Genomic DNA, 14710 nt, shown 5'->3' with positions numbered 1-14710 from the left:
CCCAGTGGATTCTGATGCTCAGATTTGGAAACCACAGATACAGAGCCAGGAACATGGCTTTTGGGATCCACTGTCAATTCTACCACTTAAAACTTCCGAGACCTTGAACAATTCGAATATCTTGGCAAACATTTTTAGTTCCTCCCCTGGTAAATATATACAATTCCTGGCATACAACAGTGTTCAACACATGGTAGGTCTTATAGGGCCTAAAACATCCACTATAGTATTTGTAAACACAAGCACACACCTAATGGTGCCACTACGTTACTTTTATCCACCAGAAATTAACTATTTACTTTCCATCTCGGTGGGCTCCTAGAGAGATCAGAGCTTTACCGATGTTTTTCCTCCTCCCAATAATCTTTTCAGTAACAATTGAAAACAAAGTTAAAACCCACACACACCTTGATAAACAGCTACTACAGGACAGATAAATACTTATATGAATGCTTCTAAGGAAACACTTTAATGAGTGGGGGAACTGAGAAGTCTTGTATGATCAGAAAGAGATGAACCAAAACACAGTGCTTTTTTGTTTGTTTTGTTTTTGTTTTTAGAAAGGAAAAGGAAAAAAGTCTCCGGGGTGTTTCAAGACGAGTTTAATTTTTCAGATCAGAGTTCTAAGAAACTATTGTAGTTTACTACCATTTGGAATAGGGGATATGAAAGCCAAAAAGAAGTTTCAAGTCACTGGAACCCATCAGCTTCCCACAATTTGACAACTAGAGGAAAGTCTCTCGAGGGTTGTGATAAGACAACCAACTAAAAAAACTAACATAGGGTACCTATACAGAACCACGCTACTAGAAGGCAGGCAGACACTGTCCTCGACTCTTTTTCCTGCAATTTTGTAACCTGGTTCGACTTTACTCTCAAAATGAAGTGGAAGAGGATGAACGAAAAGCCTCCATGCCCTCCCTGCCCGAAGCCGGGCCAGGGAAAGCAAAGCCGTCCAGGTTCAAGCCGTAGGAAGACGACGGGAAGCCCTCACCTCCAATTTTGACTGGGGCGGGGGCGGAGGGGGCTGCGGGTTCAGGGAGGGAACCCCTCGGCTGCAAGGCCCGACCCTCAGCCCACTTCCTTCCTCAACGCAAGTGGTAAAAGGAACAAGATGCCGCCGGCCCCAGCCCCTTCCCGCTCCGAGCCGGCTGCCTCGCCTTTCGGGTCTGGGGGCACTGGGAAGGACCAGGCTACTCGGCCCCGGGCCCAAGTACAGATTTCGGCCCCCGGAGCGTAGCCCCCACGCCCCGGACCGCGCAGCGCTGGGGTCGGCAAAGCGTCCCCGAAGGGCGCCGCCCGCGCCGCCAGGTAAGATGGCGCCCGCGGAGCAACTGCGCCACCAGCCCTGGCGACAGGCCAGGCCCAGCGCCATCTTAGCGCCTTCCAGCTACCACCCCCCCACCCCGACCCGCAAAACCCCCGCAAGATCCTGCGTCCGGGATGATCCGGGGCGCGAGCCGCGTCGGGCCCGCGCACTCTCGGCCAAAAGAGTGCCACCGAGCCTCTCGTGTCTTCGGACCGGCCGCACAGGCCCCGCAGGAGGCGCCTGGCTGGGCCGAGGGTCCTCCGCGCGGCACAAGGGCTCGTCCGGGCCAGGCCGCGGGTCGTCTGCGGTGCTTTGGACCCAGGCAGCGAAGCGACGGGGAAGGGTCAGTCCTGCCGGCAGGCGCGCTCCGAGAACCGGGCCGGACCGGGCCGGGGAGGCTGACCGGCCCCGAGCTCTCCCAGCCGCGGCCGCCCGCACAAGCAGCGGGAAGGAGGAAGCCAGGATGAAAAATAAACCCCGTGCAGCCGCCGCCTCCCTCCCACCCGCTCCCCTCCCCCTCTCGAGACGCGGGGTCCATTTTGCCGAGAAGAAAGAAAATGCGATTCACACCCAAGAGCTTCCGAGAGAGAGAAGAAACGAGGGGGGGAAAACCGAGGGGAGGAGATTGGAAAAGCTTATTTTTCTTCCTCGCTCGCCGTCACTCCTGGCCCTCCCTGCCCCTGCTCACGGCCCCGCCGCGCCGTCCTCCCCTCGCCGAGCCCCGCTCCCTCCTTCCCGGCTCCCGGCGGCTCCGGGGGGTGGGGGGGGGGCGGAAAACACACTCGCACACACAACTAATTTTAAACCGGCTCAATCAATGAGTCATTAAACGGCTTCCCTCCCCTCTCCTCCCCACCACCAACAGCCACGCCATCCCCCTTCCCAGGCTCTCCCTCTCCCCGCTCCAGAAATTTGCATCCGCGGAAAAGAAAAAAAAAAAAAAAAGGCGCCGGGGCCCCCACCCCGCCTAGGCGCCCCCATCCCGGCCCCGCCGCCCCCTGCCCGCCCGCGCCCTCGCCCGAGACACTGAACTTGGTCTTCCCGGGGCCCGGGCATCGCTGGGAAAGGCATAAACACTCGATTCCCCTTTTCTCCGTGTCCATTAAACATCCACCCACCACCACCATCACCCACCCACAAACCCACCCCCCCCCCAAAAAAAACACAGCCTTAGCCAATAGCTCTCTGGGCTGAAACCTAATATCCTGGTTTTGGCAACTCGGTGTTTAATTTGCTCCTCTTTCTTTTCTGTCTGGAGATATATCTCCAGCTCCCCCCCTCGTTTTTCCCCTCCCCGAAGGAAAGAGGCAGAGGAAGGAGGTTGTGTGTGTTTTTTTTTTTTCTCCTTGAAATTTTTATCACAAAATTATAATACACTCAAAGGGAAACTCACCGTCATGAAAAAGCAGTGCCTTGTCAACGGGGTTTCTGCGCCATCGCACCAGGGGCGGCGGCGGCGGCGGCGGCGGCGGGCGCGGGGCGCGGGGCGCGGGCGCGGGAGCTCCCGGCCGAGCGGCGCCGGCCACACGCGCTCCGCTCTCTCTCTTGCTCACCCCCGCGCCGGGCGGCGGGCGCCCGCTCCCCGCGCCCGCCCGGCCTTCATGCTCTGCGCCCGGGCAAACCGCTCGCCTGCTCGTCTACCTCCAAACTTCGGTTCTCGCCTAGCAAAAAATGTGAAGATTAGGATTTTTTCAATTAAATTTTTTTTTTTTTTTAGAAAAATCAAGCTCCAAAGCTGATAATTCCTGTTTCCTTTGGGATTCTTTTTAACTTCAAGAAATGCCGTGGTTTAGTCAAGAAACAGGGTTATTGGCTTTTTTTTTTTTTTGAAGATCTACAAGATGCGTGCTATTCTCCGGAGGCGCCCTACGCGCGCACACACACACACACACACACACCAGTTTTAGCTGGGGGGGGGGACGCCGATGGGGGGGGGTTAAAAACAAAAAACAATATTTGTTTAGAACTCTAACTGGAACATGTCCCAGTACATACTTTCTGCATATGCTTTAAAAAAAAAAACACACAAAAACGAAAACAACTTTTAACTTAGTTATTTGGCAAATAACTGATTCATTCCAACTTTTAAGTCTAAGCTTTCCTTTGCAACACCCTCTTTCCATTCCAAAATGCAGTGAAACCTTATCTGTAAACCTGTATATTAACATTAAAACAAAAACAACAACAAAAAAACTTTAGCAGCCAAGATGAAGGTGAGGAGCTAAGTAAGTCACTCTCAAAACATCCAGTTCCCACTGCTTTCTCTTTATTGCAGATAATTGTACGGCCACATTTGTAGAATTTTCATGACGTGATCCCCAGTCTTAAAAAGAGAGCTTCCCAAACATCCAGTGAAATAGAATAGGTTAAAAAAGAGAAAGAGAGAGCTACCCAACCTTTTAACATTCTGTAGTCCAAGTATAATTACCACCCATTTTTAATATCAAATCTCAAACTGAGACGTTTCCATAAACCATCCAGCATCCAGAGCATTTAAATAAATGTTAATTATGACTGTGGATTGGGAGTGGGTGCCTTTGTGGTTTAGGTTAATTACATTTACTTTTCCTGTAAATGCCCACAAAAATATAGTGGGGGTTTTGTTGCCTTTTATTTTAAATAAACATCAAGGTAAAAGATAAAGTGAACAAAAATGTGATTCAGATTTTAAAAAATACATACGTAAGCCCCAGAAAAACTCTAAAATTATTTTATTTATTTATTTATTTATTTATTTTGCGGTACACGGGCCTCTCACTGTTGTGGCCTCTCCCGTTGCGGAGCATAGGCTCCGGACACGCAGGCTCAGCGGCCATGGCTCACGGGCCCAGCCGCTCCGCGGCATGTGGGATCTTCCCGGACCGGGGCACGAACCCGTGTCCCCTGCATCGAGCAGGCGGACCCTCAACCACTGCGCCACCAGGGAAGCCCTCTAAAATTATTTTAAATTAGTTTGTAATGCATATAGCAATGGGGTCCTGCTGATAAACAGGAAATCTCAAACCCATATCCCCCAGATATTTGTTGAGTTCTAAATACAATTATCCCTAGATTTAAATTACTTAAGTAGAATTCGTTAGTTTCTAATATAATAATATCCCCTTAGCATTAAAAAACATAATGGTAGCACACCTTGTTTGCTTTTAGAAGGATACTGTAACTATGCTATTTTATTGCACAAGGTAAGTATGTCAAGGTTGGCATACAATGTTGTCATATTTAAGATAGAAGATCTTCTTAAAAAACAAAACATATCTTGTTCTAGTAACTGCCACTCTGTCACTCACAATGTGTGCTTTGTATTTAGACCTACCTCAATAAATACAGTCAGTGATTTAGTATCACATAGTATCATGGAGGTGTTTTCTTAGATGTGTGTTGTGTTCACATTCAGCCAAGGTCTTCCTGGAACAGTAGTCTTTGCATAAATTTGCATATTTCTCTACACTTGACAGTTGGACCAACCAGTTTTCTAATTGGCTTGGGGAATTTTAAAACCTGTTTTAAAGTGCCTTTGGATTGGCTGGATTTTAATTATAATACACATTTTGAAGAATTACATTTCAAAAGAGTCCATAGATTATTCATTGCAATTAGGGCCCACCAAGCAAGTTTTACAGCTGTTGCTCCACAGCTCCAATGAAATATTAATGGATTTCAGAAAGCTGTTCTCCCAAGTAGGCCAAGACCCCTAAGAAACACAAATCTGACTTTTAAGAGATCACCTAACAAAGAGGTGAATTCAGGAAGAGGATAGGGCATGGCAGGCTTTTTCATGAATGCCCAAATATAAGAGCACTAACACTTATTGAGGGCCTACTAACTGCTGCCAGGCATTATTCTACATACTTTATTCTTATCTTATACATTATTGCATGAACCTTAACACAAACTGATAGAATAATGTTTAATTATCCAGATTTTTGCAGATGAGTCTCCCAGTGGTTTCTGTAATTTGCCTGAGGTCATCAGTCTAATAAGGGCTGGAGGAACCCAGGCATGGTTGATTCCTCAACTCACCCTCTCTTCAAGGCCCAAAACGGATCCTAGGAACAAGCAGTCCTTGATGTTTCAATATAAACCAAGTTCAGTGGTGTGGTATAGGCAGAGGGGACCACCCTCTAATTGGGGAAGACCTACTTTGAGAATGCCAGTTGTCAAAGGTAATTTAAAATATTTCAGGGGGGGGGTCAAAAAATATTGGGACAGCAGTGGGGAGAATCTCAGATTCACCAGGTAACATGAAAATCGATATCATTTAATAATAAAAAACAACTTCTTAAATTTTTTTGCCTGCAAATAAAAAAATGTAACATTTTAAAAACGGGATATCCCTTTGTACATAAAATTTTAAGTTATGATTTATATAGACAGGATTTTGGTATCTGAATGTAAGATTAGGAAACTTCTAAAGAGGAAAGTTCTTAAAATGGCTTGACTATATGCAAAAGACTTTAATTGTATTGCCTACAATTTAATTATGTACAATTAAATGTTCACTCCTATGATGCTCGTCTGTGTATGTGACCTAGAAAGAAGGGCAACTGGACACAGGAGAAAAAAAAAAGTTGTAATCATAATTGATACATTCTAGCATGTGTTTGGGCCTCTAAATAAAAAGGTCCAATGTCCACATAACAAGTAAAAGTGGAAATGTTCCTCTTTTTCTGTGTTCTTCCTCCAAATGTTCCCCTTGGTTGGTTGGCTGTTCTCAGAGGGGGAGAATGCAAATGCTGGAGATTAAGTGGTGATATGCATGACCAGATGTGTCCAGATGTGACCAGATCACAGAAATCTGAAATATACCTGATAAGTTAGTAAGTGCTCTATACAGTGTTTGTGACATAAAAAATTAAAAGTTCTCAACATGCATAAATAAGGTAGTTACTTTTATTTGTACCTCTTGAGGTACTTATATTCTGAGACTTAAGGGCACTGGCTGTGTACTGAGACTGACTACAGTTCAAATTCCACCTTTGTCACACACCAGGTGTGTGGCTCTGGGCAAGTCACTTCACCCCACAGAGCTTCAACTTCCTCATCTATAAAACCGGGATAATTATAGTACTCACATCTGAGAGTTATTTTAAGGATTCGGGAACTAGCGCACATAAAATGTTTAGCATGGTGCCTGAAACATAACGAGAGGTCAGTATATTCAGCTAATCTTCTATCGCCTCATTTTAGTTATGTGTCGAGTTGAACCATGTGAAGTCTTCCCATGTAAATTTCCAATGGCAATCTCACATGATTCCACCTAATATATCTCTCTCATGTTCTGTCCAGGATAGGGAGCTCCGCAAAGGCTTTTTATTTTCTAAGGGCCTAGCAGAGTACTTTGTATACAGCTAGCTCTCAATCAGTACTTGTGGGATAAAAGAAAAACAGGCCCAATCCACAAGATGTATAAAAATATAAGAAATCAGGGACTTCCCTGATGGCTCAGTGGTTAAGAATCCGCCTGCCAATTCAGGGGACACAGGTTCGATCCCTGGCCCGGGAAGATCCCACATGCCTCGGAGCAGCTAAGCCACAACTACTGAGCCCACATGCCACAACTACTGAAGCCCGTGCACCTAGAGCCTGTGCTCTGCAACAAGAGAAGCCACGACAATGAGAAGCCCGTGCACCACAACGAAGAGCAGCCCCCACTCGCTGCAACTAGAGAAAGTCCGCGCGCAGCAACGAAGACCCAACACAGCCAAAAATAAAACAAATAAATAAATTTATTAAAAAAAAAATCTGCCTGCCAATGCAGGGGACACGGGTTCAAGCCCTGGTCCTGGAAGATCCCATATGCTGCAGAGCAACTAAGCTCGTGTGCCACAACTACTGAGCCTGCGCTCTAGAGCCTGCGAGCCACAACTACTGAGCCCATATACCACAACTACTGAAGTCCGTGTGCCTAGAGCCCGTGCTCTACAACAAGAGAAGCCACTGCAATGAGAAGACTGTGCACCGCAACAAAGAGTAGCCCCTGCTCGCCGCAACTAGAGAAAGCCTTTGTGCAGCAACGAGGACCCAACACAGCCAAAAAAATAAATAAATAAATTTATTTAAAAAAAAGAATACAAGAAATCAGTGTATTTCTACCTAGATACCTATATATTAAGAGGGTAATACAGTAAGTCTCCCTGAACCACATAAAACCATTGCCCAGTTGATCACAGGCAGTATTGCCTAACGGTTTAGAAGTTTTTCCTCTCCCTCTCTCTCTCTTCCTCTCTCATCAAGTAGACCTTTATCATTGCCACTTTTTAGCCATGTAAACTTGGCCTATTTTTTTTTTAACTTCTCTCACCTCAGTTTACTCATATGTATAGTGAAGGTGACAATATGTATATCTCGGGTCAGTAGCAGGGAGAGTTCAATGATATTAGGATGCAAAACCCTTGTTTTAGTGCCTGGTATACACTAAACATTCAATATTAGTTGCCATTACTGTTGTGGTTGTTAATAGTATTATTAGAAGTAAGTGGGGACTTCCCTGGTGGCTCAGTGGTTAAGAATCTGCCTGCCAGTGCAGGGGACACAGGTTCGAGCCCTGGTCTGGGAAGATCCCACATGCCGTGGAGCAACTAAGCCCGTGTGCCACACATACTGAGCCTGCACTCTAGAGCCCACAAGCCACAACTACTGAGTCCGTGTGCCACAACTACTGAAGCCCGCATGCCTAGAGCCCATGCTCTGCAACAAGAGAAGCCACCGCGATGAGAAGCCCATGCACCGCAACGAAGAGTAGCCCCCACTTGCCGCAAACAGAGAAAGCCCACGCACAGCAACGAAGACCCAACACAGCCAAAAATAAATTAAATTAAAAAAATAAAAGAAGTAACGTGGAACTGTTTTCAAAGCAATGGTAAACAAGCAAATTACTGGAGTAATTACAAATGTTTTCAATAACTTGCCTACATTATTATTTTATTCAATACATGAGTATAAACACTTTAAATCATCTTTGTAGAGACTAAGGCTATTCTAGTCCTGACACATTTCAAGCTGGTTATTTTCCTTGACAGACTTTAAAAAAAAAAATCTGAACTCCTACAAGCTTCTAGTACAAGGATAAGGAATATAGCAGACCTGTTTAAAAAAATAGAGGCATCGGCACTCCCACTGGCCTTGCTGTCTTACACATCCAGCCTGTTTCCCCACAGAGTATGTGAGGGGGAGGATAGTCATCAGGTTAGGAGGATGCCACACACATGCCTTGGAGGTGCCTCTCACCAGCTCCCAGGCCCCTGTGATGCCAGAACTCCCAACATCTCCTCAACAGAGCGTCCCTTCCACTCCACCACACCCAGGAGGATGACGGGTTGTAGAGGCAGTGGAAGAGAGGTCTCATAAGCTCAGAATTTGGTGAGAAAGTCAGCCTTCAAGATAGGATACGCATGCAAAGGGGCTTGCTCAATAAATAAATGTCAGTGTCCTTTCTGAAAATGAAAGTAAGAGGTAAGACATCTGAAGAAAGAACCACCCCTAAAAGATGACTTGTAAAAACAAGTCGAATACAAATAAATAAGTAGGTACAAAGCAGGCACCAAGATATATCCTCAACGCTGAAGAAAAACAGTGGAGTAGAGACACTGTATCACCTCCACAAGTACTTCGATCACATTACGTGAGCATAGTAAAGTTAATAAGGCAATTGTAGAGCTCCCATGAAATACCCCTCAGACCATACAATTCTCTCTTTCCTAAATCTTCTAATTACTAGGGCCATTTTCCAGGTACTCTGATACTGAACAAAGGTACAAGTACTTTTGTACCCAAAAAGGTTTAGACACCTCCCTCACTGTAAATCATACTAATCAACCAGCAGTTTGGGTATACTGATCAGTCCCTTGTGAGTTAGATTAACTTGAGTCAGGTCTAAGACAGCAAGGAGGTTGTTCAGAGATGGGCAATCAGAGCAAAGGACATGTACTCTCAACATATTTTAGGATCATGTATGATTTCTTCTTATTCTCTCATCTACCTTAACCCATGCAACCCACCTCCAAAATCTCCCTCAAATCCAGCCCCTTTTCGCCACTAACTGCCTCACCTAAATTCAAGCCTTTACCTCTTGCTTCCTCCCGATTTTACGTTCCTCCAATTAATCTTCTATCTAAATTACTACCCCAAATCACCTTTTGAAACCCCAGAGCTGTTCATGTCACACCTCCATTAGCACCTCACTGCCTGGGGAAGCTTATTAGAAATACAGATTCTCAAGGCCAAACCCATCACCAGAAAAATGGAGTTTCTGGGGAGAGCTGAGGCCCTGATATTTGTACTTACAAGTGGTTCATTAGCTCCACCTGTCTTCCCAGGAGCATCTCTAGCCGCTCCTCTCCTGGTACCCTGCAGTCCAATCACAGAGAACACCTATCCCTGAACAAGAACAAACTTTTCTCTATTTGGGCATATCCTTTTCCCTCTGCCTGGAATATCCTTCTTCTTCTGGGGCAAGCCCACCGTTCTGCAAGGTCCAGTTCAAATGCTACCTCCTCTGGGAAGACTTCCTCCACCCCTACATCAGTGGCTTCAAAACATCGTCTGAGATTCAACTTCAAGAAATAGATTTCACATTCCAATGCAATAGATATATAACTGAAATGAAGGTTTCAGAAAACAATATCTAAACTTACTATGGAGGATGTAACTTGATCTATTTCATCCTATCATCCCATTTTAAAAAATGCTGTTGGCCGCCTTCTACATCATGGATTTCATGATCCACTAAGGGAGGCAACATTCATTTGAAAAATACTGCTGAAAGTGAACAAATGACCCCCTTCCCTATGCATGTGATATGTACTCTATTATACTGTTTATCACACTCTACAATAATGATCTGTTTACAGTCTGTCTCCCACTCCACTTCCCTCCCCCCATCACGCAAGCACCACAAGGAAGTCAGCATATCCTTGGGCAGTTACCCAGCCGTTGACAAATGCGGAAATGAGAATATTGAAGAAGGAATAATTTAATTGCTTTTGCTCATGTCTAATTTTTTTTTTCCATTTCTGGTTATGGTTCACAGCATAGTCTATCAGTGATTCCCATGAGCCTGGAAATCATATTAGCTTCAACCCTTTAAGTTAACAGCAATTTTTAAAAAACAGCCATTTGTACTTCAGTACAATTTAACCAAGGTGTAAATTTTTCTTCCCCTCAAAAATAAAAACCACGTATAGGCAAAACCAACCAGAAAATATTCTGTCGGGTTGCTAGCTTGCTAAGATAGTACAAATGTGGGCAAACAAATCTCTTACTTAAGACACTTAGAAGCAAATATTCAAAAACCTCAAAACCCTCCTTCCGTACCACTTCAGAAAGGAAACCCCCCTCCCTCAGGGCGGGTGCAGATATAGAGACCTTTCTACCTGTGCTGCCTAAAGCTCCATGTCTCACTAGGCTGTCCCCATCGACCCAAGCACATGCAAAAAGTAGGGAAAAAAACCCAAAAAAACAAAAAGAAACCAGACCAGCTAAAATGAACCACAGCAATGAACCTAAGCGGCAAGTTCCGGTGCGAACTGTACCTGTGAGGGATGCGCGGGGGAGACAGCGGACTCGCAGGGGGAGGGATTCTTTTTCTGCAGCACGTGGCTCCATCGACAGGAAACCTGCCTGCAACACCCCCCAACTCTGCACACCGCTCATTTGCAGCATCGTCATTTGTGTGATGCTAATTTGCTCAATGTCCTCCTAAACGTACTGAGATTCAGTGAAAATATATTGTGGGCTTGGAGGAGCTGGCCCTAGGACAGGCTGGAAGTGGAGGAGGGACCAAGTGTCAGTGAAATGTTCTGGGGGCCAGAGGATGGGGCAGGCAAGTCTTTCCAAGGAGAGAGGGGAAGAAGGGTCACTTTAAAGCTGGGTTTTAAAGGATGAATAAGAGTTCTCCAAACCATGTGCGGAAAGAGAGGAGAGAGCTCCAGGTAGAGGAACTTTATGTGGGGGAGTCATTATTAAATATGAATGAGGAGGGGAGCTGCAGACAGGTAGATGGTGAGGGGCTTTGCTGCTCATGGCAGAGAGTCTGTATGACCCTTTAGGCTGCCACTTTCCACTCTGCAGGTCACAATGCAATAGGTTGTGAAATCCATGAGATTGTGACCAGCTTTCACAAAAATGAAATTGCCTAGAATAGAAAATATTTGAATATATTGCAGGCACTGAGGGTATAAACTCTTCTGTGAAATTTGTTCCCAATATAAATGTGTCTATGTATATACTGGTTTGTGATATAAAATGTTATTTCTTACTGTGGTGGTGATTTAAACTTAAAAAAACAAAACATCTGGGCAAGAAAGGGATCCATTGGAGGATGATTAAATAAGAGACTGCTATGAACAGATGTGAATTTCATGAGGATAAGTGTGATAGCTCAGGAGACACATGGTGATGTTTTTAAAAGGTATCCCCCGGGCTTCCCTGGTGGTGCAGTGGTTGAGAGTCCGCCTGCCAATGCAGGAGACACGGGTTCGTGCCCCAGTCCAGGAAGATCCCACATGCCGCGGAGCGGCTGGGCCCGTGAACCATGGCCGCTGAGCCTGCGCGTCCAGAGCCTGTGCTCTGCAACGGGAGAGGCCACAACAGTGAGAGGCCCGCGTACCGCCAAAAATATATATAAATAAATAAATAAATAAATAAAAGGTATCCCCCACCAGACAGTGAGCTCCTCAAGGACAGAAACTCTGTGTCACATAGCTCTCAATTCTTAGCACCTGGCACACAAGAAGGCACTAAATAAATGTTGATTGAGTATGGTAACTAATGTTCAAGAAGATTCCCAAAGAACCTCATCTCCTGGCATCTCCACCTTTGTGTATCCCCCTCCCACAGCGTACCGGGGTTGGTCTGTGTGACCAACAGAATAGGGCAGAAGTGACTGTCACTTCTGAGGGTAGGTTATAAAAGGCTGCAACTTCCATTTTAGGTGCTCTTTCTGGAACACTCGCCCTGGGGAAAGCCAGCTGCCATGTCCTAAGGATACCCAGCCTATGGAGACACCCATATGGCGAGAAACTGAGGTCTCCAATAGCCAAGAGCCAACGAGGAAAGGAGGCTTTCTCCCTGTCATGGAAGCAAATCATCCCCCAGCCCACCCTTCAAATGATTACAGTCCCAAGGGACAGCTTGACTACAACCTCACGAGCGACTCTGAGGCAGAAACACCCAGCTAAGTGGTTCCTGGGTTCTGGACTCACAGAACTGTGTATATAACATAATAAATGCTTATTATTTAAGCTGCTAGGTTTTGGAGTACTTTGCTATACAGCAAAAGATAACAAATACAGTGAATTATTCATGAAGTCTAGAAAAGCTGAACAATAATACCAGTATACTAGACTTATCCAGGGTTGACTACCTTTTTTTTTTTTTCCTCTAAGAATCTATCATGTCACGTTTTCAGCCTGACTAGATTAGGAAAAGGCCTCTGACCCAACTTGGACAAATGAGATCCTCTCTTCTAGTATTAGTACTTGAGACACAGAAACTGGGTCAGCTGTGAGAAGCAGACTGTAAGTCTGGAAAGACTAGGGGTCAAGGCCACCATTTTGGAGAAGTTATAATGGGGCCCATGCAAACAGATGGGAACAGAAAGGCCAATGTGTCTGGAAGAAGAAGAAAGCAGATTCTCAGTGGACGTGGAGAGAGGGAAGTGGGGAGGGGAAACTGTCTGAGATATTCTAAGTCCCAGGAGGTCTGGCTGCCTTTCTGGTATTAGGGTTGGAAGATTCCCCTTCCTTATAATTATTTCCCATTTTACTTGCTCATTGATGACTGAGTTCCCTTTCTTGAAACCAAAAGATCCTCGAATATGCCTCGGGCCAGCTTCTCCCCAGTGCTGGCAAGGGGAGTGGCTCCTCCTGCTGCGGCAGGCCAAGGATCTCTCCAGAGAAGAGCAACAGCTGGCCAGAGACTAAGCTGTGTTATTACCGCTATGCAAAAATGGCTACAGATGGAGTAAAAGGTCCTTTCAGACCATCCAACTCCTTTTGCCTTAACTCCATTTTCACCAAATAATCCTGTGATTATTAATGTACTTCAATTTAGAAAGCTGTGTTCTGGCCAGCTGAATTAATCATTCGAGTGGTTGGGTAGGTTCATGCCCATTATAAATTCACAGATTGGTTTTCAAGTACAAATCATTCTGGAGTAACCTCCATTTCATTTCCACTGCCCTTGGTCAAGCCCTGTCATTTATCCAATGACCCACTACAGTAGCCTCCCATGGCACTAGCCCTGCTCCAGTCCATCCTCTTCAACTTCTCTTCCTAAAACACAAAGAATCCAATGCCTTGCTCTCTGCTCAAAACCTCTGATGGTCCCCGGTGCCTTGGGAATGACTGCAGGCAACAGCCCTATCTTCCACCACACCCCTCGACACTCCTCCTGACTCCTTCTTGCCACGTGGCATTATTCCAAGTTCCTCAAATGCAACTGGTACCCACGCTGCTCTGCTCCTGTTCTTCCCATCACTAGCATCCCTTTCCTCTGGGTACCTCCCCTGCCTGCTCACTTTCCCTCACTCCTCTCTGTGCCCCTCCTCCCTCTTCCCTTTGTACTTCCACAGAATTTCCTCTCTCCTTTATAACACACACTGCAGTCGACCTGACTTATAATTAGTTGTCTTCTTGTCTATCCCTGTATGGTGAGCCTCAAGGAGACGAGGACTAAGCTTTTTTCATGTTTATCTTTTTCTCATCCCAGGGCCAAATAAAGCATCTTCCATCAACACTTTAACATTCATTGAGTGTTTTCTGTATCCAGGTGATGGAGGTAGCAGGCACTCAACAAATGGCCACTGAATCGATGACAGTCAGTTAGGTGGCAAGAACAAGTTTCCCCTGGGTCTGATGATGTTCAGGTGAGGTGCCCACCTAGCCTCTGCATGTGCAGAGGTGAGAGAGCAGAGTCAGACTCCTCGTGACACCCACGGTGCAGCAATGAATGAATGAATCTCAGCCTCACTTTTTTTTTTTGAATAAAAAGCGAGGCGCTATTTCTCATATCCTGATAAACTAACATGCTGCTCCCCTTTTCTTCTCTTTCCCCCTCTTTCTACAGTTGCAACTATGACTCACAGGCACATTACAGAATGGAAGCTTTAGGTCAACAACTACTGGAGAATGGGAATGGGGGTGACCTCCACAGTTATATAATTTACATGTTCTAGAAGAAGGGCACGTGAGTCAACCCACAAGTGACTTCATTGCCCCTCTTTCAAAAGAGTCAGCATCAACATGTGAAGGAAGAAGCAGAATCTGGTCCTGATTTGTCCACTGATAATCCTTGTCCTGTCCCCAATTCTTCCTCTCCCTCCCAGAGTTGTGGGAAGGACTAGCTCTGGGAAGACATGAGACAGACAACCCAGAATCCTAAAGAAAATAGCAGAGAAAGTCA

At 45.7% G+C, this 14710-nt stretch overlaps 2 protein-coding genes across 3 annotated transcripts in view; one reads left to right on the top strand and one right to left on the bottom strand.

Annotated features, from left to right (window-relative positions):
* BICRAL (BICRA like chromatin remodeling complex associated protein) overlaps window positions 1–2802 on the bottom strand; it is an 82473-nt gene extending 79671 nt beyond the window's left edge. The window contains exon 1 of the mRNA XM_060162902.1: window positions 2703–2802. The gene's annotated coding sequence lies outside the window, so the exon portion shown is untranslated. The remainder of the gene's footprint in view (window positions 1–2702) is intronic.
* TRERF1 (transcriptional regulating factor 1) overlaps window positions 1–14710 on the top strand; it is a 572147-nt gene that overhangs the window by 97433 nt on the left and 460004 nt on the right. The window lies entirely within an intron of this gene.

The sequence above is a fragment of the Lagenorhynchus albirostris genome, chromosome 10 (assembly GCF_949774975.1).
Source record: "Lagenorhynchus albirostris chromosome 10, mLagAlb1.1, whole genome shotgun sequence".
NCBI lineage: Eukaryota > Metazoa > Chordata > Mammalia > Artiodactyla > Delphinidae > Lagenorhynchus > Lagenorhynchus albirostris.
This window is presented reverse-complemented; position numbering and strand designations above follow the sequence as displayed.